Source organism: Zingiber officinale, chromosome 7A (genome assembly GCF_018446385.1).
Source record: "Zingiber officinale cultivar Zhangliang chromosome 7A, Zo_v1.1, whole genome shotgun sequence".
NCBI classification, from domain to species: domain Eukaryota; kingdom Viridiplantae; phylum Streptophyta; class Magnoliopsida; order Zingiberales; family Zingiberaceae; genus Zingiber; species Zingiber officinale.
The window spans coordinates 120720373-120743344 of record NC_055998.1 but is presented as its reverse complement, the minus strand read 5'-3'; the positions used below and the strand labels follow the sequence as shown (position 1 = coordinate 120743344).

General features: G+C 37.3%; 2 long non-coding RNA genes across 2 annotated transcripts; both read left to right on the top strand.

The window, feature by feature from the left end:
* The first annotated feature begins 3558 nt into the window (after positions 1 to 3558).
* LOC122000434 lies at positions 3559 to 4831 on the top strand. Its single transcript, XR_006117129.1, has 3 exons — positions 3559 to 3644; positions 4075 to 4243; positions 4350 to 4831. It is a non-coding gene; the product is annotated as an uncharacterized LOC122000434 (long non-coding RNA).
* Positions 4832 to 6675: 1844 nt separating this feature from the next.
* LOC122000433 lies at positions 6676 to 7935 on the top strand. Its single transcript, XR_006117128.1, has 2 exons — positions 6676 to 6843; positions 7720 to 7935. It is a non-coding gene; the product is annotated as an uncharacterized LOC122000433 (long non-coding RNA).
* The last annotated feature ends 15037 nt before the right edge of the window (positions 7936 to 22972 follow it).

Genomic DNA, 22972 nt, shown 5'->3' with positions numbered 1-22972 from the left:
AGAAACGGACAGTCAATAGGCTGTTGACTGTCCGGGCACCTGGACTGGTCCTGGTGCCTGGATCACCCTGGGCAGCCTAGGGCGCCTCCCTGGGAGCCTGTGTGAGTGTAGGCGTCCGAGCGCCTGAACCTGGTCGAGGCGCCAGGACCAGGACAAAATTATCCTTTCCGAACTGTTGCATTGTGGATAAAGTTTTATCCACGCCAAGACACCCAGACCCATTCCAGGCACTCGGAGCTTCCACATAAGCAAATGGTCAGATTTGACCAGCAGGCTATAAATAGAACCTTGGTCTCAGTAGTTAAACACAACACTTGTAAACGAATTCTGTGCTTAAACTTCTAGTTCTGTTCTTTACTTTTCTACTTTTTCAATGTTGTAAGAGGCTATTCTACCTTTGAAAGAAGGAGATTTTAGTGAGCTTCATTTGTCTTGGATTAACAATCTTTAATTGCAAACCAAGTAAATATTTCCTGCCTCTATCTTTATTTTATGCATTTACTTTCTGTTCATAAATAAGTGTTTGGCTAACTTAGTCTAAAGTTCGTGAAAGTTATTTTTTTAATTTTAGGTAATTCACCCCTCTCTTGCCGGCTGCCCGGGGACCTACAAAAAACTCCTTTACATAATCTTTATGAAAATTTTTTGAAACTTACTTTTAAAACTTGCGTTGAAAAATATTCTTATACTTTTTCAAAAGTCTGTTTTGAAAACTAAAAAGAAAATTACTTTGAAAAACATTTAAAAAACTTATTTGATGGTTTCCTTAAAAATGTCACTACAACAACAATGGTTTTAGATGAAACTGTTGTAAATTTGGTAAAAGACAATGGTTTTAGATAAAATCGTTGTCTTTGAGCTCCCATAAAATACAAAAGATAATAGTTTTGTCAAAACCGTTGTCATTGAGCAACTTTTTTTTTAAAATCAACAACGCATTTTACAACGGTTATCTAAAACCATTGTCTTTAAGCGCTTTTTTAGGGGCTACGACAACAGTTTTCATAAAACCATTGTCTTTGACTGTATTCGTTTCGTTATTTTCCCTCTCGCAGTTTTGCTTTCTCCCCTCTCCGCAAATCTTTTCGGTGCCTTGTTTTGCCCTTCGCGTTCCCGAATCCTAAGCCATTTTTCTTTTCCTCTCCTCATACAATCTCTTCACGTCATCCTGTCAACCGTGCGACAAGAAGGGGTGCCGCCTCTGTTGGATCTTCCTCCACGATGGTGTGCTCTCCTCTCCACGATGGTGTAATTTTCCCTCTTGATTGCGGCGATTTAGAGACGAGAACAAGCTGAAGAGAAGAGGAGGTCTCATCGCTGCTCCGCTCCTCCCGATGTCTCCACTCAAGCCAAAGGCCTTGAAGCTTTTAAAGAGGATCGTGAGAACCAAGACCCAAACTAATCAATGCCCTCTCGTTTGCCCTGCCAAACAAAGACGCGGAACGCCGCGAAAGAGATGATCAAGTCGAGCACCGGGAAAAAGGTAGAAGAGGAGAGGGAGGAACCGAAGCCAGAGAAGTAACCGCCTCGTCTGAAGAGCACGATGTCAACCAGGAATTTATTTTGCGGGAAGGACCTATTGAGCCAGTTCTCCGAGTTCTACCACGAGCTCAAGAGAATGACGGGCGAAAGTAAGACTCCCGTCGTAGAAGAGGCTGAGAAGGAGATCAACAATGTAGCTAAAAGCCCTCAACAAGATAGCAAGCTTCTGATCCCACTGAAACTCTAATTTTCTTTTCTTCATCATTTTCTCCTCATCATCATAAAAAATTCTGCAGCAAACTGAAGATTGTGATCGAGAAATCAACATTTCCGAAGGACGTCAGAGCAAATCCTCTGACACCACAGCATTTCCCTTCCCCTCGTGGCGTAAAGAACACAAAGGCTATTGCTAACGGATGATCCCCTCTCAATAGCAAGTCGGTGAGCGATTACACTCTCTCTGAAATTAGTAGAACGTGATCGAGAATGTCATTGGATATTTTTGATCCTAATAATTCTTAATTACGCTTGATCAGGAAAGGGCAGTTCTTCAAGAAGGTTGTAGCAATGTGTCTGTTGCTGGTGATTCTAGAGGGACTACAACAGATTTGTTCTGGTTTATGAAATCTTGTTCTTATCTGGAGTAGATTCTTGTTCTTTCATGGTAGAAGCACGTTGCGTAGCTCCACGCCCAGCTACTTGTCGACGAATCGCTCTCCCACTCCCCGTCCACCACTTGTTTGCTGAAATGCCTCACAGAAGTCTCCTCCACTCCGCACTCCTATGCTCTCAGCTTCTTCTCCCGAATCCTTCCACCTTTCAGTGGAACACCATCATCCGAACCTGTTCTTCTCGTCATTTCCCCCGAGAGTCCCTCAATTTGTTCCATAAAATGCGACAGAAGAGCACGACACCCGACGCCTACACATTTCAGTTTATGTTTAAGTCCTGCGGCCTTGTAGGCTCGACCTTGGAAGGGAAAATGGTGCATGCTCTATTCATCAAGCATTTTCCTGACTGCGACATGTTTGTAGCGAATTCTTTGGTGTATATGTATGTACAACTTGACTACATTGACGATGCCGTGACAGTGTTTAGATTGATCAACATGAAAGATGTTGTATCTTGGATGGCGATAATCGGGGGACTTGTGAAATCTAGGTTCGTGGATGAGGCCCGGAAGCTGTTCAATGAAATGCCTATGAGAAATGTGGTTTCTTGGACGAGTTTGATAGACGGCTATGCTAAAAATGGAAGGGCTTCGGACGTAATCTTTAATATCATCTTGCCAATGAGAGAAGAAAATTTTCATTATCCAACCCCTTAGTAAGTATTTCAACTTATTATTTAGACAATTGCATATAAGAAATAAAGTTTACTTTTTTGTTAGCTTCTCTTTTGTGGAATTTTGATCGATCCTATGTTCTTCGCCTTGTCAGGTTGAATTATATTATTAGCAATCTATGCCGCAGCTATATTAGCACAATAGGACAGAAAGATTTTCCTGGCTACAAATATAATAAGATAACAAGGTTTTCCTATTTACAATTTTTTGCTCTTCATTGTCACAAATGCAGTCTGTTAAGGCTAAAAGTTTGTTATACTTATAGTTCAAAAATGTTTATATTTTTGTTTATGTGTTGCTTAAGTCAGGTTGGAAATTCTTTTTGGTTAATTTTCTTTTATGTAACAAAAAGAGTATGGTAAACATTCTTGTGTCATCTCTTTTTTACTTGTCTATAATTTTATATTTCGATTTTTAAAAATCGTGTATGTGTTTGCTTGTATAATGTATATTCAAATGTATGTTGAAATTGGAGTTTTTGTCTTGTTGCATGCAAGCTTTACTTGTAAGCTATGTATCTTTTATTTTCAAATACCAACAAATTTGTCGTTGATTTTCTAGTTGGTAGGTTGAGAATGAATTGCCTGAGAAAATTGAAAGACTTGTAAGATGTGAGGCTTCTACTTATCCGAAACTCTTAATGAAAAGAGTTGAGGAGAATCTTGGTTCATTAGGAAGTGTTAAGGTGTCAACTTTATCATTTCTCCTCTTTCAGTTGATGCAGGTTGACAGTTTTCTGCCACCTATTATTAGACTTTGTGGAAAACTTGAGATGTTGGACAGATTGCTTCCCAAGCTCAAAGCAACTGGTCATCGAGTATGTCAACTTTATAGTTTTTTTATCAACATCTTTTTTTTCTTCTTCTGGTCAATGTATTTAGCTATATCTTTATGGTCATTTTATTGTTCAAAATTTATATTTTAAAATCCTAGAGATCCATATTCTAATGTTGGTGTTTGTAAATATTGTCTTGACATAGCCTGACATCTCTTATGTTCAATCACTTTCATTATCTTCTATGGGTTGTATGTATTTTTGTGTTCCTATATATATATATATATATATATGTATATCATGAACAATAATTATTACATCTTTTTTTCTACACTATACTTGCATGGGAAGAAAGTTTTGTGATGTTTAGCCTAATTTTGTTACGTTTCATTTTTTAGTTGGAGATTTTTTTTTTATTTTATCCAAAATCAATGCTTGTTATATTAGACGTTTCCTCACTGAATGGTGTCAGGTTCTTTTTTCTCAACAATGACGAGGTTGCTGGATGTCCTGGAGGATTATCTCTGTTGGAAACGATATAGGTACCTTCGTTTGGACGGACACGCCTCTAGCCTTGACCGTGGAGCTTTAGTTGATGAATTCAACCGTTCTGACTCACAAGCATTCATATTTCTCCTAAGGTTTTTTATTTTTTCACATCAAATGGAAAACTAAGTATTTTCTATCTTCAGTATATTCTTTGTGATTCGTTGTCTGATATTACTGTGTCACTGATGCTTTTATTAGCATTCGAGCTGGAGGGGTTGGTGTAAATCTTCAAGCTGTAGATACTGTCATCCTATTTGACACTGACTGGAATCCACAGGCAATATTCACTTCTTGGGATCCTATATTTATAATTATTGTTAGTTTAAGATTGTCATCTAACATTTTCCCTGAGGATGTAGGTTAGATACTGTCATCCTATTTGACACTGACTGGAATCCACAAGCAATATTCACTTCTTGGGATCCTATATTTATAATTATTGTTAGTTTAAGATTGTCATCTAACATTTTCCCTGAGGATGTAGGTTGATTTGCAAGCTCAAGCAAGGGCCCACCGAATTGGACAAAAGAGGGTTGTACTTGTTCTATGGTTGGAGACAGTATGTTGTATATTCATTAGTAAAGCTTACATAAAGGATGCTGATATCATACTTGCCACTTTATAAACAATTTTTTTTACAATTATCTTTTTTTCCCTTGATTTTTCTGTCAATGGATATCCCAAAATGTTTTCTTTGAACTTATTTTTGTAACAATTGTCTTTTCCAGTTTATGTATGTAACGACCCGGCCCTTCGATCAATTTGACGACCCTTGTGATGGTTCACTGGTGGCCCTTATGTCATCGACCGATGACCCTTTGGCCGTGCCGTTACTCACTAAGACTTTCCACCCATAGCAGTGGATTTTTGCCTTCCCCAGGATTCGAACTCTAGACCTTCAGGCTTAAGTACTAGAGTTTATGAATTCTGGTAGCCAAGTGAGAGCCGCTCACTTGGCTACCAGGATTCATAAACTCTAGTACTTAAGGCAAAAATCCACTGCTAGGGGTGGAAAGTCTTAGTGAGTAACAACACGACTAAAGGGTCGTCGGTCGACGACATTAGAAGTCGCCAAATGAACCGACGACATAAGGACCACCAGTGGTCCGCTGCAAGGGCCGTCAAATTGGCCGAAGGGCCGGGTCGTTACAATAAAAGGTGCCTTTTTATTGTAACAACCCTGCCCTTTGTCCTCTTGGGCGACCCTTGCGGTGGCCCACTGGTGGCCCCTTATGTCGTCGGCCCATTTGGCGACCTCTAATGTCGTCGACCGACGACCCTTGGTCGTGCCGTTACTCACTAGGACTTTCCACCCTTGGTAGTGGATTTTTGTCTTCCCTAAGATTCGAACTCTAGACCTCCAGGCTAAGTACTAGAGTTTATGAATCCTGGTAGTCAAGTGAGCGCCGCTCACTTGGCTACCAGGATTCATAAACTCTAGTACTTAGCCTGGAGGTTTAGAGTTCGAATCCTGGGGAAGGCAAAAATCCACTGGCCAGGGGTGGGAAGACCTAGTGAGTAACGACACGGTCGACGGTCGATGACCCGAGGGTCACCAAATGGGCCGCCAAATGGGTCGGGTCGTTACAATAAAAAGGCTCCTTTTTATTATAACGACCCGTCCCTTTGGCCTCTTGGCGGTCCTTGTGGCGGCCCAACTGGCAGCCCTGATGTCGTCGACCCATTTGGCGACCTCTAATGTCGTCGACCGACGATCCTTTGGCCGTGCCGTTACTCACTAGGACTTTCCACCCCTGGCAGTGGATTTTTGCTTTCCTCATGATTCGAACTCTAGACCTCCAGGCTTAAGTATTAGAGTTTATGAATCTTGGTAGCCAAGTGAGCGGCGGATTTGAACTCTAGACCTCCAGGCTTAAGTACTAGAATTTATGAATCCTGGTAGCCAAGTGAGCGGCTTAGCCTAGAGGTCTAGAGTTCAAATCCTGGGGAAGACAAAAATCCACTGGCCAGGGGTGGGAAGACCTAGTGAGTAATGACAAGGGCGACGGTCGACGACCCGAGGGTCACCAAATGAGTCGCCAAATGGGTCGAGTCGTTACAATAAAAGGACGCCTTTTATTGTAACAACCCGACCCTTTGGACTCTTGGGCGGCCCTTGTGGCGGCCAAACTGGCGGCCCTTATGTCGTCGACCCATTTGGCGACCTCTAATGTCGTCGATCGACGACCTTTGGCTGTGTCGTTACTCACTAGGACTTTCCACCCCTGGCAATGAATTTTTACCTTCCACAAGATTCAAACTCTAGACCTCCAGGCTTAAGTACTAGAGTTTATGAATCCTGGTAGCCAAGTGAGCGACACTCATTTGGCTACCAGGATTCATAAACTCTACTACTTAGCTTGGAGGTCTAGAGTTCGAATCTTGGGGAAGGCAAAAATCCATTGCCAGGGGTGGAAAGTCCTAGTGAGTAACGGCATGACCAAGGTACGTCGGTCGACGACATTAGAGGTCGCCAAATGAGCCGACGACATAAGGAGCCGCTAGTGGACCGTCGTAAGGATCGCCCAAGAAGTCAAAGGGCCGGGTCGTTACAATGTATAATTTTTGTTCTTGTTCTTGTCTTGATGTGTGTAGGTATATACTGTTGAAGAACAAGTAAGGGCTGCCGTATCACACAAACTCAGTGTTGCTAATCAGAGTATCACTGCAGGATTCTTTGACAATAACAAAGGTACTTTGGTATTCTCCTATGCACCAAATTGTAAACTCCAGCCAACTATGATCTTTGATGCTTTTATAACTAGCTAATTTACAATTTTACTAATATGTTAATACTATAAAGTTAACTTGGTATAAGGACCACACACAGTGCAACACAAGAAACACTCATTGAGATTGCGTTTAGCTTTAAACGTCTTTAAGGACATACCTTTTATATTTTTTTCAGGGGGCTTTACCTATTTATTCAAGCAAAGTTGCAGTTAGTGTGATTAACAATGTACTTTTGGTTCATCAAGTTGATGCAACAGTTGTCATAATGTATGATATATTTCTTGATTCTCTATCACCAATATCTGCTCCACTTCCACTTCTGTTGAGACACCATTTATTTTCTAGTAGACAAGGAGTGCAAGTTGAGGATAGTCTCACTAGTGCATATAGTGCAATGATACATGGAGACAATTGGATTTTCCTGGTTCTTGACCTTATATGTGATATTGATAATGGTCTTTTGTGGAGGATTTCCTTGGATCTAGAGGTGAGTTTTAGTATTTGTCGCAAATCTGACCCAATTAAGGTAAAATAATTGTTATCATAGTGATGGTTCTAACTACAACTTTCCAGTTGTGTTAATGATAATGACTTTAGATTTGATTGATAATACAAATTATTTGACTGGCTTCCAGATTGAGACATTATGCCTTAGAATGATGTGCGGTAATATTCTTTGGTTACAGTTCATGCAGTTACTACAATTCTCTTTTCTCTTATATTTTATATTTTTCTTTGATAATTTTTGTTTAATTTTTCATCTCCTTCTGACTTTATTTGCATTAAATAAATGATTTGAGTTTTAAGTATGGATTAATTAACTTTTCTCTTGTAGGTATGTAACTCAGGGGCAATTCATGAGGATTGGGATTTTTGATACAAGGAGTGAGCTTTGTTTAGTTTCTAGATTGCCTTGCTAATGCGAAGAAGCTATATGGCGAACATCGTAATAGAAAACATGTGATTTATGGTTTGATACTACTAAGTTTGATGAGTACAACTCTTTTTGTATATTTTAGTTGGCATATTTTGGATTTCGATTGCACAGCTATTATTTTCTCATTTTGATGTGTGCAGTTAATTTTTGAAATTTGAAGATAACATTTTCATGGATTGAATGTAGTAAATATTTAGTTTTGTATTGGTGGTTTGTTTATATTAAATACAGATTGGTTATTTGTAATTATCATGTTACAACATGAACATTAAAGACAACGGTTAGAAACGTTGTAAAAAGTACGTAACCACAATGGATTTTTTTTCGTGAAAAGTGATAAAAGACAATGATTTTATCCGTTGTAAAACATATTAAAATTATATACCACAATGGTTTATAATTGTTGTAAAATTCAAAACCACAACGGTTTAAATATGTTGTAAATATTATCTACCACAATGGTTAAAAGAGTCTACCAAAACGGTTTATATCTGTTGTCGAAATTATCTATCACAACGGTTTTAAAACGTTGTCATATAGGGTAAATAATTTTTAAGCATATAAACAACGGATAAAAACCATTGTCGAATGTCTACAAAGACAACGGATTCAAAATCGTTGTCATAGGGCAATGCATTTTACAATGCTGTCAGTTACAAAGATTTTTTGACCCTACGACAATGGATAATATCCGTTGTCGTATGCCTTTTTTTGTTGTGGTGTGTATTGTAAAAACATTTTGAAATATTTTTTTATATTTTTTGAAAATTGTTTTTGACAAGTACTTTGAAAGAAATTTTAAAAATATTTTGAAAAGTTATTTTGTTTGAAAATTACATTGAAAATATTTTAGAAAAATAAATTGAAAAACTCTTTTCAAAAGTACTTTGAAAAATTACGCTTTAAAATTACTTTGTAGCATCACCTTCAAAAGTATTTTTGAAACCTGTTTAACAATTTGTCTTGAGAAATTAGATTACAAAATTCTTGCAACATTTAGCTTTCAAAATGTTTTGTTTTTGAAAAAAATTCAATTTTTAAAATTTTGAAAACCATTAGTAAATTTTGACAATTCCTTTCAAATTACTTTAAAATTTTTTCTTAAACATGAACTCCTCCCTGAAATAGACTATAGACTTGCAAGTTTTTTACCATTGAAAATTTTATTACTTGATATGCTTACTCATGTATTTACATTTTCAAATTTTGGTACACTTATTTGCATATTTTTTTAATGAATGCTAAAGGGAGAGGATAAGAGTTAAGTAAGAAAAACTAAAACCCTAAATAGAATAAAATAGAAATTACTTATTTTTTCTCTTGAATCATGTTATTGCTATTTACTTTTTGCATATTTTTTTTTCTAACTTTAACCCAGGTTGTCATTGTATTAAAAAGGGGGAGATTGTTGGTGCAATTGACACCAATGATCAAATCTGAGTTTTGATGAATGACAAGTAAATTAAAGTTAGATGTGTTGTTGATCAAACTTTGTTACCAAGTGTGCTTGACTAACATGATGGGTCAAGAGGACCAGATACCAGGCAGGAAGTCCAGTAGGGATGAGTGATTCTTGATTGGCGAAGTCCAAATGTAGAATTTTGGTAGGAGGTCGAGATGTTCGATTCCTGATGGGTTGAAGCCTGAATGTGCGATTCCTGCAGGAGGTCGGGATGTTCGATTCTCGATTGGTGAAGTTCGGATGTGTGATTTCGGCAAGAAAATTTGGTGGGTTAGATTGAACATCAAGGAGGTAACTTGACACTTGGTAAGTGGAGGTAAGCCATTAGAAGTGAGTGACTTAGCGAGGGCGCATCCTGGTTGAGGGGACAATAGACGTCAAACCAATTTAGGTTTATTTCGGAAACCTAAATTGAGACTCTGACTAGATCCTGATCTCAGGGAGACAGGATCTAATTACCAAATTGCTTATTTTTATTGTACTAATTATGTCTTGTAGGTTATTATTTATTTTGTTGGATTAACACTTTTTGTAGGACGTAAGAAGCATAAATTATCTTGGGTGAATAGTACTCGATGCCCCTTCCATGCAATGGAAGACATCTTGAGTAGGGCGCCTTTGAGAGCTTGGAAGACACCTTCAGTCGAATAACTTAGCGACGATAAGGCACTGGTTTTGTGAGATAAACATTGCCTATGAAAGGCGCCTTCAACCCTCTTTAAAAGAGGTGCTCGCCCAAGGCTTTGGAGTAACTCATATACACCTTATTTATAAGTTTCTACGCATCCATTTGTCGTTTCAACTCTCCAGCTTCATGCTGCTGGTTTACTACAACACTACTGTGCTCGACTACTACGGAGAAGCCCTCCCACACTAAGCCTAATCCGATCATCTTTTAAGGTATTGGCTAACGAAAGTTATTTTTTTGTACTTAATTTCTGCTTAAAGAAAAGTGTAGCTTGTTACACTTTTCCTATTCTTTTTTATTGTAGTCGATCCCATCTTTCGGTTGTTCTGGAAGAGATCTTTAGTGGATTACCCGTCGATAGGTCCATGGAACCTGGGTCTTAGAGCAGGAGTCGCCGAAGGTTCGGAACCAAGTAAAACCGCTTATGTTCTTGTGCTTTCTTATTTTTGTGTTTAAATCTGCTACGTACTTTTGATTTCAAAAGATAATTTTTTTTAAAACCATGTGATTCACTCCCCCCTCTCATGTGCATCTCGATCCAACAATAGGGATCTTTGTTATATTTATATTATTAACTAGAATAAAATATCAAATTATATTTTCTTAATTTACCCATAAGAGTTAAAAAAAAATATAATTAGATAATTTTATTTTATAGTTACAATAGAATCTAATTGAATTAAATTTTAGTCCACAGTTAAGTTTTATGTCACAAGATTTTTCTCTAAATATGATTTACATTGGTAAACATGACATTTACCTCTCTTTTTTAATTATCATGTATTTAATTTATGCAGCACAATCTTCAAATTTCTCTAATATGCATTGTGATATTCCTGAACTCAAGGATGATAACAATAAAGTTTGCAAGGAAAGGGTTCTCCTTCATTTAGGATGGTTGGACATTGAATATGTTATAAGGAAAGACGAACCACTAGCTATAAATGAAATCAACATTCCTGATGAAATTGAGCTTTATAAAAAATGAGAATGATCTAATCGTCTCTACGTAATGTTCATAAAGATCAAAATCTTAACTGGTATTCATGGTTCGATTGAGGAGCATGAAAAAGTCAAAGACATACTTAAGGTAATTGATGAATAATTTACAACTTCAGACTATTGGTACAATTTGCACTAATGATCTAACTCATATTTTGATGAATGACAAGTGGATTAAAGTTAGAGTATTTATGATCTAATAGCTTTACCAAGTGTGCAAAAGTTGACGAGTCTGGAGGACCTGACAACATGCTAAAATCTAGCTGGGTCTGCAGGACTCGATAGCTGATGCGAAGTCCAAATAGGTCAAAGAATGACTCGATATCTGGCGGAAAGTCCGGTTGAGTCCGCGGAACTTGACAACCGATCAAAGCCCAGTTGGGTATGCGGACCTGACAACTGCCAGGAAGGCCTAGTGGATCAAAGACAAGTCAAGTGATTACAGTTGGTAAGTAACTAGAAGAGAAATCTAGTGAGGACGTGCTCCCTGTTAAGGGAACAGTAGGCATTGGTCGAGCTTAGGTCTATTTGGGAAACCTAAGCTAAGACCGTGACTAGATCCTTGTCTTGAGGAGACAGAATCTAATTAATACTACTACCTTATTGTGTTAACTTTATTTTGCAAGATAAACATATTTTTATTGCCTGGACTAACTCTTTTTTTACAGGAAAGAGAAGTGTGAAAAAGAGGTGTCCGGGTGCTCAGAAGGGATCTGGGTGCCTGGACTCCAGACACCTAAAGTTGGTTCGGGCGCTCAGACCAGTTTCGACCAGGCGAGTGCCTAGATAGGCACCCGGGCAGTCCGAGCGCCTGGAGTTGGTTCAGGCACTCAGACCAGCAAAACTCATCCAGAAGCTGAGTTGGAGCACGATGATTGGTCGAATTACCTCATTCAATTTTAAGATTTTTGACTTAGTTTAAATTAGTGCAATCACCTCTTTTGGACAAGGTTTTCATTACAAAATACTCTAAATTGATGCAATACTAATTGAGTTTTAATACTTTTATTATCTCCTGTAAGTACCCCCAAGGTAGTTTTGATATGATCAACTAAGTCAGGTGAGGTCCTGTTGGTATTTAACCACTGTACCTAAGTGTGTAAGAACTTAGAAGCACAGGAAGTCGAGCGAAAGACACAGTTAGTAAGAAGAACATCACGGGAGAGAGCCAACGGGCTTGGTGCATCCGAGGGACGAGGTGCTGCGGAAGAGTACATGGGCGGATGAGAAGAAGGTGCACAACATTTTTGATGGACGAGAAGCCGAAGCGGAAGATTGCTCGAATGTCGGAAGTTGGGTTCGGGTGAGCCCTATTCTGGATGGTCGAGATCACCAAGCGAGAGGAGCCCGAGAAAGAACCTAGACCAAACAGTTAACATAAAGTTAACTTAAGTCTGGGCGCCCGGACCATGAAATTCATCTAGATCATGTTCGTCATGATCCGTTGCGATGGAGATAAAGCTTTATCCCCCTAAAGGCACTTGGAACCCTTCCAGGTGCCCCAACCAGGGCTATAAATACAACCCTGGTCCCAGTAGCAAAGCAAAACACTTGTAATTGATTCTTCTTGAGTTTGCTTTTGTAATTGAGTGCTCAATTGCTATAAGAGGCTTCTCCGCCCGAAGGAGATTGTTTAGTGAGCTCTAACTTCCTTGGATTAACAACCTCCCCGGTTGTAACCAAGAAACCCTTTTCGTGCCTCTTCTTTTTCAGTCTTTTATTTTGTTTATGCAAGTGTTCATTGTTATTAAGCTGTAAAGTTTGAGGAAGTTTCATTTTTCTTTCTAGGGCTATTCACCCCCTCTAGCTGGTCGCTAGGGGTCTTACAATTAGTATCAAAGTGGGTTCACTTCAGGAGGACTAACCACCGAATGAAGCACCTGAGATGGTCGGACCAAGTATCAACCCACCGAAGTTCGAGGGTGAATTCGCGAGATGGAAGAAAAAGATGGAGGTATTTTTATTAATAATTATGAAATATAATTTTGTAGTCTCAAAAGACAAAGTAGAATATCAGTGGACGAAGAAGGAGCAAGTCAACTTCATAGCAAACGGCAAACCAGAGTTTCATCTGCTTAGCATTTTACCACCTCAAGAAGTCAATCTTATCGGAGCCTACGAATCAACGAAGGAGCTCTGGGAGAAATTCCTGGAACTACATGAAGAGACCTTGGAGGTAAAACTAGCGAGACATGACCTACTCTGGAACCAGATCAGCAACCTCCGATTAGAAGAATACGAAGCCGTCATACACCTCCACACTAGAATAAAGGAACTCATCACCGGACTCACGAATCTCGGGGAAAAGGTAAGCAGCCGAGATTCGCTAAGGTACTCGCTTAATGCATTTCCTAGGACTACTGAATTAGCATCATTAGTAGATGCTTATTATATATCTAAGGATCTAGAGTCAAGTACTTTAGAAGAAATGTTTTCAACTTTTGAAGTCTATGAAATGAGATGTGCAGATCTGAAAAAGGAGCCAAAGCACAACATTGCCTTAAAGGCAAAGATGGACGAACGAGATTCTGAATCTTCTCTCGATGATGATGAAACAACATTCATGGTATGTAGATTTAAAAAAATATTTAAATCTAAAAGATTTAATCAAGTACAAGGTACAAAAAGACAAAGAAAAGTAAGATGCTACCACTGCAATGAAGAAGGGCATGTGAAAGATAACTACTCAAAAATAAAGAGCAAGGAAAAGGACAAGGAAAATAGCAAGAAGCCAACCCAGACCAAGCATAATCTAAAGGCGACGTGGGATGATACATCATTCGAATCAGAGATAGAAGCCCTCGCTGGACTTGCATTAATAGCAAGTCACCAAGAAGATGAAGACAACGCATGCTAGTCCGAAATGAGCATTGAGAGCATCGATGAAAGGGGAGCGACATCGGAAGAAAGAAGTACTTCAGGGAGAGCTTCAGATTATGGGATGGACAAACTAAGTCAGGTATGGTCTCTTCCTCCTGATAAGTTATTTCAGTTCATACAACTATTATCGAAAAATTACTGTAAGTTGGAAAAAGTAAATAATGAATTAAAATCAACGTTAGTTGGTTCTTATCGATTAGAAGATTTTAATAAAATAAAAATGGAAAATGAAAAACTAAAAGCAGAAATAAAGGAATTAAAAAATCATGCATGCTCACTAGTCAACATGTTAGAAAATACAATGGATTAAATTGATACTTTAAATACCACAAGGGACAAATTAGGAAAATATCACAGAAATATATTCCTAAGAAATTCTTGATTAATCATGTAGGAAGAAATCTATTTTAGGTTCCAAAATCATATTTAGATTGATTATTTTTGGACTAAGGGTTTTTAGAGAGAAAATTAAATATTTAATTTCTTTAAAAGCCTTTGTCTAGAAGTGGTTGCTGTTACAATAATCAAGAAGGCCTAGTGGCTTGCCACAGCCTGGAAGTCAATTATTGAAATAAAATATTTAATTGACTTACTATGAAGCATTTAACTAATGCCTTAAATTATTTGTCAAAATTTCTGTTAGAAAAATTTTGATCGTTAAAATCTATTTAACAAAAATCATACTTGTTAGAGTTATTTTAGCAAATTTATTTTTCTGTGAAACTTTATCTAAACAATTTTTTGATTTTTTTCCATTATAAAATTTTCTATGAATTAGTTATCAAAATACAAATTTGCTTAAAATTCAACTTTTTGTAAATTTTTTTTTTTACCTATTCAACCCTTGTTAAAATTTTCAACAATTAAAGGAGTTTTTTCATTTTTTTTTCCAAAATTTATTTATAAAACTAGAGTTTTTTTGAAGCTTAACCTTTCATATATTTTTTTTATTTTCCCTTAGACTTTAAATTTAGATTTTCCAAAGTCATTTTAAAGTACCCTATTTAATGTGATCAAAAGGGGAGAAGGGAAGATTAAATCTAGGGGGAGAGTAATTTAATTTTTTTAAACATTATTGAGTTACAAATTTATTACCTTATTATTTATTTTTTTTTATGTTTATTTACCCTAACTTAACTTAGATTACTCACATAAAAAAGAGAGAGATTGTAAGTACCCCAAGGTAGTTTTGATGTGATCAACCAAGTCAGGTTAGGTTCTGTTGGTATTTAACCCCTGTGTCTAAGTGTGTAGGAACTTAAGAGCACAAGAAATCTATTGAAAGACACTGCTAGCAAGAAGAACCGCACAGGAGAGAGTTGATGGGCTCAGTGCATCCAAGGGACGAGGTGTTGTGAAAGAGTATGTTGGTGCGGGAAGCATCCGACGATCGAACCTGAGTTTTGATAATGGCAAAGGATTCAAAGTTAAGGTGTGTTGTGATCTAATATGCTTGACTAAGTGTTTCAGGAAAGTCCTAACTGTAGTTAGGCAGGTGAAAACCCTAGGGGGCGGTAACCCTAGGTCATAGGGGGTGGTAACCCTATGCGGAAAGTCTTGGTGGGTCGAGTTCTTCAGGCAAAAGTCCTAGGGGGAGGTAACCCTAGGTGAAAAGTCCTGGTGTCGCGAACCAGGTGAAAGACTGGACCAGCCGGGAAGTGGAAGTCCAGCAGAAAGTCCGGAAGCATCGAGCACCGAGCAAAAGTCCAGTCGATCTGGAGGATCGCACTGGCATCAGGTAAATCTCCTGAGTGGAGTAGGTGAGGATGCGTTCCCCGCAGAGGGAACAATAGGCGTCGGGTCGACCTAGGGTTTCCGGTCGGAAATTCGAAGTCAGACCCGGACAGTCCGGAGACTGTCATAATATTCTGTTATCATATCTAATATTATCTCTATGCTAACTTGGTTTTACAGGACGTGTTTTGTAGTTGTGGACTAACATGTTTTGCAGGGCTAAAATTCAGAGTTTAGCCTCAGATGAACAGTGTCCGAGGCGCCTCCATGGGGCTTGGAGGCGCCTCGGGTGCAAGCCAGCACATGTCTGCGCAGAAGGCCTGGAGGCGCCTCAGACGTGGCTGGAGGCGCCTTGGAGCAGCCTGGAGGCGCCTCAAGCAGGATAAAGCGCGACTTGTTCTGCACTTATCATCGCAACAGACTCGGTGCCTGGAGGTGCCTCGGACAGCCTTGGAGGCGCCTCCAGCACACTAAAAGGAACACTTCGAATAGCATCTTGAAACAATTCACTCCAAGCAATTCCTTTTCATATAGCTGCTAACGACACGATCCAGAAGTGCTGCAACAACCTCCCGATGACCCGGAGCTCTGTTTCTTCTTCCTTAGTTGTCGGTATAAAGTTGTTATTATACTTTCATTGTAATTAGTTTGTAATTCTTATCGAGCTTATAGTTGTTGCCCACGGAAAGCGATCAAGGATCGCGGGCCTTCGAGTAGGAGTCGATCAAGGCTCCGAACGAAGTAATTTCCCCTGTGTCTCTGTGTTTGTGTTTCTTTATTCCGCTGCGTATTTTAACTCCTATAGTTTTATGAATCGAAAAAAATAGCCGCGAGCGCTATTCACCCCCTCTAGCGCTTCTCGATCCAACAATTGGTATCAGAGCGGGGTCGCATTGATCTGGTGCAACCACCAATCACGCAATTTCTTTCGCTGTGTTTTAAATTTTTCGGAGTCAACTGAAATTAGTATTATTACTATATTCTAGTTTTTTTTTCGTTTGTATCGATCTCGCTCGAGGTTGGTGGAACACCACTCAAGTTAGTTCTTTTTCAATTCTTTACTCCCGCACTACTAATCCAAGACTTAGTCTTGGGACATATTTTTTTCTTGTTTCTTTTGCATATTCTCTCAATGGCCCAACAAGAGGGTTTCAACACCGTTCGTCCCCCCTCTTCTCCGGAGAAGATTTCGGGTACTGGAAGGGACGAATGGAAACCTACCTGAAAATCCAATTCGAAACCTGGATGATAATCAAGACTGGGATACAACTACCAACCGACGATGATGGCAAGCCTACACCCTGCGAGAAATGAGAGCCATCCCTAATCAAGAAGGTGGAAGCCGACGCCAAAGCTACCTGCACCCTCCAGTGTGGTCTTACCAAGGAGGAGCTCAACAGAGTCGACCCATTTTCAACCACAAAAGAGCTGTGGGAGAAACTGATAGAACTCCACGAGGGCACCTCCGACACCAAGGTAAGTAAAAGAGATATTTTACTTAATAAACTATATAATCTGAAAATGCAGGAAGGTGAGACGACAAGTTCTCTGCATGCAAGAATTCAAGACATCCTGAACTCTCTCCACGGAATAGGGCAAAAGGTAGAGAATCGAGACGTCATAAGGTACGCACTAAATTCGTTTCCGAGGAGCACATTGTGGGCATCAATGGTAGATGCCTACAAAGTCTCCAAGGATTTATCTTCAATAAAGTTAGATGAATTATTCGGTGAGTTTGAATTACATGAGCAGACTAATGCACAGCCAACCGAGAAGGGGGTTGCTTTGGTTGCAGGTACCAGTCGAACGCGCGAACCGAGATCACGACGAAGAACTGAACCAGACTCAGAAGAAGAACCCGACTCAGATGATGAAGATGAAGAACTAACAACGGAGCTCATGAACCTTGTGAAGAGGCTCTACAATAAGAAGAAAGACTTCAACAAGAAGGACCTAAAGAAGGCAGTCCAATCCAAGGAGGCCCAACCAAGTTCTAAGGTAAAGTTCGAAGTGATCTACTACGGGTGCAACCAGAAGGGGCACATCAAGGCCAACTGCCCTAATCAAAAGGATGCGAAAAAGCAAAGAAGGAAGAAGGCCCTAAAGGCGACGTGGGACGAATCCTCAGAAGAAGATACCGACAATGAACTCGATCAGACGAGTTTACTCGCACTGATGGTCCGGGACCAGATCAATGAATCTGAGAGCGAGACCGAGTCAGAGGCCGAGTCCGAGCGAAGCCACGGATTCGTATCCGTTTCTGAAGGACCTAGTCCCTCTGTAAGTATCCCTCGCCTTAATAATCTAGTTAATTACTTATTGCGAAAATTAGCTAAGTCGAACCTTAGAGTTAAGTCCCTTCTAAAGGAAGTAGAAGTCCTTAAAGAAGCGACTAACTCCAAATCTCTGACTGAACTAGTTCAGACTGGAAACTCAACTCAAGTTCAAAAACTTGAGGAAGAGAATTCCAGCCTGAAAACTCAAGTCAAAGATCTGGAGAAAACACTAGAACGATTTTCTTTAAGTTCCAAGAATCTTGATCTAATTCTTGGGACACAAAGAGCCGTTTACAATAGAACTGGTCTAGGATTTAAACCAAAAAGAAAATATAAATCCTACTTATCTCTTGTAGAAAGAACAAATAGGAAAACAGTCCAAGCATGGGTCCCCAAGTCCAAATTGATTAATCAAGTTGGACTTGATCAATATTGGATCCCGAAGGATCAAATACACTACCTCGATAGACCATATCGAGGCTATGATCCAGGGGGAGCAAAAGGGAAAACGATCTTAATAAAATGAAATTAAAAATTTGAAATTAAATTAACAATTAAATTAAAATTCAAAATTAAATTAAAAATTCAAAATTAAAATAACAATTAAATTAAAATTCAAAATTAAATAAAAAATTCAAAATTAAATCAACAATTAAATTAAATTAAATTAAAAATTCAAAATTAAATTAACAATTAAATTAAAATTCAACAATTAAATTAAAATTCAAAAGTAAATTAAAAATTTAAAATTAAATTAAATTAAAATTCAAAATTAAATTAAAAATTCGGAATTAAATTAAACTCAAAATTCAAAATATATTCAAAATTCAACTTAAATCAAAAAAAAAAAAATTAGAAGGAGGATCCGGAATAGCTGGCACCCCTAACTAAACTACCCGACTGGGTAACCCAACTTAATCTACCCGAAATGGGTAAACAAGAGTAGACTACCCGGCAGGGTAATTAAGGTTAGATAAAATGGGCTAGGTTTAACTTGACCCACGGTACTGGTGAAGTTTTTGGATGATAGTACGTTAGGGAAGCTTGGGCATCGCATGTTTAGGAAGATATGACTTCGACCTGGTGCATTTGGCCAAATGGAACTGACCAAAGTTACCCTTAAATGGATCATAACTAGTTAGACTAAGGTTTAGTATTAAGTTCAATGGGTAGGACTATTTGGAAAACCTCGAAGGCATGGTTACTTTAATGAGTTCCTTGTGACTCACCATAGCCCAGAAGTTTATCCAAAGAATACTTACTTGTTGAACCCAAAGCTAAACCTGAATCTAACACAAAGTTAAACCAAATCCTTAAATTGAACCTCAATTCATCTCACAAAAATTATAGGATTTCCTGATTGAAAAGTTAGATCGGGTGAGATGACTAAGGAATTTAAAATTCAAAATTTTAAAATACCTTTGAAAAACTTCTTCAAAATTATTTTAAAAATCTTTTTAAAAAAATTAATTTCAAAATTACCTTCAAAATTATTTTAAAAATCTTTTAAAAAATTAATTTCAAAATTACCTTCAAAATTATTTTAAAAATCTTTTAAAAAATTAATTTCAAAATTACCTTCAAAATTATTTTAAAAATCTTTTAAAAACTTAATTTCAAAATTACTTTTTATTTTAAAAATCTTTTAAAAACTTAATTTCAAAATTACTTTTAAAAATTAAAAATTATTTTAAAAAACTTTTAAAAACTTAATTTCAAAATTACTTTTAAAAATTATTTTAAAAATCTTTTAAAAGACTTAATTTCAAAATTACTTTTAAAAATTATTTTAAAAATCTTTTAAAAAAACTTAATTTCAAAATTACTTTAAAAAATCTTTTGAAAAAACTTAATTTCAAAATTACTTTAAAAAATCTTTTAAAAACTTAATTTCAAAATTCCTTCAAAATATTTTCAAAATATTTTAAAATTACTTTAAAAATCTTAAAAAAAATAATTTCAAAATTACTTAACTTCAAAATTAACTTAAAATTGTGTTTCAAAATCGACTTAAAATTCTTTTCAAAATTAATTAAATTAAAATTACTTTTAAAATTAAATTATTTTTAAATTAACTTAAAATCCTTTTAAAACTTAATCAACTTAAAATTTTTTTTCACGATGAATTAACCTAAAGAACTTTTATTCAACTATCTCACAATCACTCATAGGATTAACTGATTGTCAACTTAGATTGGGTGAGGTGGAAAACTAGGGAGCCTTCTTCAATTGAGCTATCTATCAATCCATTAAAAAGAAACCAATTCAACTACTTTATGTGTAGGAATTGGATCAACGGATGTTGGATAGTGGATGCTCCAGACATATGACTGGAGATAGATTGAAGTTTACCAAACTCAAACTAAAGAACCTAGGATCAGTTGCATTCGGCAACAACGGTAAACTTAAGGTAATCGGAAAAGATAATATCGAACTTAGTTTCGTTTTTATTATTCGAAAAGTTCTACTAGTTGAAAAATTCAATTTTAATCTTCTAAGTATAAGTCAATTGTGTGATAGTGGATACTTAGCTACCTTTGACAAATCTAGGTGTGTAGTTATAAATATTGAAAACCCTGAAATCACTCTTAAGGGGCTTAGGAAAAATAACATCTACACAATTGACCTACCCACATCCTCAACAAAGTGTTTTCTAACACAACAAGAGAAAACTGATCTGTGGCACAGAAGATTGGGCCACACTCACACTAGACTCATTTCAAAAATGAGTCAAAATGGTCTAGTTAGAGGTTTACCCAAACTAAAATTTATTGAAAACTCAATCTGTAATGCTTGTCAACAAGGAAAACAAACCAAGTCAACCCACAAGTCAACTGATCTAGATAGAACCAACTCCTTACTTAAGCTCCTACATCTAGACCTATTTGATTCACATGGAGCCAAGTCACTAAGCAAGAACTAGTATTGCTTAGTTATAATTGATGACTATTCTAGGTTCACTTGGGTAAAATTTATAAAAACGAAAGATGAAACCTTTGATGTATTTAGTAATTTTTGCAATTTAATAGAAAATGAAAAAGATACTAAAATTAAAAGAATAAGAAGTGATCACCGGGGGGGGGGGGGGGGATTTGAAAATCATAAGTTTACCCAATTCTGTAGAATCAATGGGTATAAACATGAATATTCTTGCCCTAGGACCCCCCAACAAAACGACCTAGTAGAACGTAAAAACCGAACCCTATAAGAAGCCGCTAGGACTATGTTAAATGAATATAATTTAAATCATCAATTTTGGGCCAAAGCAATAAATACCGCAAACTATATCCAAAACCGAATTCTAATTAACAAACTTCACAATAAAACCTCTTATGAAATATATTATAATAAAATTCCTAACTTAAACTATTTAAAAGTTTTCGGATGTAAAGTTCACATTTTAAACACTAAAGATTACTTAGGAAAATTTACACCCAAATCAAACCAAGGAATCTTTTTAGGGTACTCTACAACAAGTAGGGCATATAAAGTCTATAATCAAAATACCCTAAAAGTTGAAGAAACAACTAATGTAATATTTGATGAAGAAAATAATCTACCAAATATAGATGAAAATAGTGACATTAATCCAAAAACTGATGAAGATGATGAAATTCAACCCAACACTAATAAACCAGAGGAACCGATTTCTGACCCAAATATAAGACCAACTAGAGCAAGTACCTCTCACCCACCTGACCAAATTTTGGGTGATCCAAACCTAGGAGTCAGAACCAGATCCTCATATAGGAACCTAAGTCAGATTGCCCTTATTTCAAAGATTGAGCCTAAGACTATAGAAGAGGCCCTACCCGACCCAGACTTGATCATTGCTATGCAGGAAGAGCTAGCATAATTTGAACGAAACCAAGTCTGGGAACTTGTACCTAAACCCATAGATAAGTCCATAATTGCCACCAAATGAGTATTTAGGAACAAATTGGATGATCAGGGTGAAATAGTTAGAAACAAGGCCAGACTAGTAGCCAAAGGATTCAGTCAGGTTGAAGGTTTAGATTATGACGAAACCTATGCACCAGTAGCTAGACTCGAATCCATTAGGATGCTGCTAGCCTATGCAGCACATAAAGGGTTTAAGTTATACCAAATGGATGTAAAATCCGCATTCCTAAATGGATTCATTAAGAAAGAGGTCTATGTAAACCAACCCCCAGGATTTGAGGACCTAGATTATCCTAATCATGTATTTAAATTGAAAAAGGCCTTATATGGACTTAAGCAAGCTCCTAGAGCATGGTATGAAAGTCTATCTAATTACCTAACATCCAAAGGCTTTAACCAAGGTCACATAGATCCAACTCTATTTGTAAAAATTATAGAAAAAGACATCTTCATAGCCCAAATCTATGTTGATGATATAATTTTCGGCTCAACCAACTCTAAATTTCTAAAAGAATTCGTTAAATTAATGGAAGATGAATTTGAAATGAGTATGGTTGGAGAACTAAATTTCTTCTTATGTTTACAAATTAAACAAACAAAAGATGGAATCTACATTTACCAAACAAAATATGCTAAAGAACTAATTAAAATATTTGGTATGGAAAACTCAAAAATCATAAATACCCCAATGGCCACTAACATCAGCATTGACTTAGACCCAGAAGGAAAATCAGTAAACCCAAAGTACTATAGAAGTATATTAGGAAGCCTACTCTATCTAACTGCAAGTCGACCAGATATAATATTTGTAGTTGGTATGTGCGCAAGATACCAATCTTGTGCAAAAGAATCACATTTAACATATGTTAAAAGAATACTTAGATATATAAAAGGCACCCTCAATATAGGACTTTGGTACCCTAGAACTAGCACCTTTAACCTGTTTGCCTATTCTGACTCAGACTATGCCGGGTGCAAATTAGACAGAAAAAGTACAAGTGGTAGTTGCCAAATCCTAGGTCAGTGCCTAGTAAGTTGGTCAAGCAGAAAGCAACATTGTGTTGCTCTGTCAACCACTGAAGCTGAATACATAGCCCTAGGAGAGTGTGCCTCTCAACTTTTGTGGATGATGCATACCTTAAAAGACTATGAATTAGAATACAAAAATACAAAAATCTTAATTGACAATATAAGCTCAATTAATCT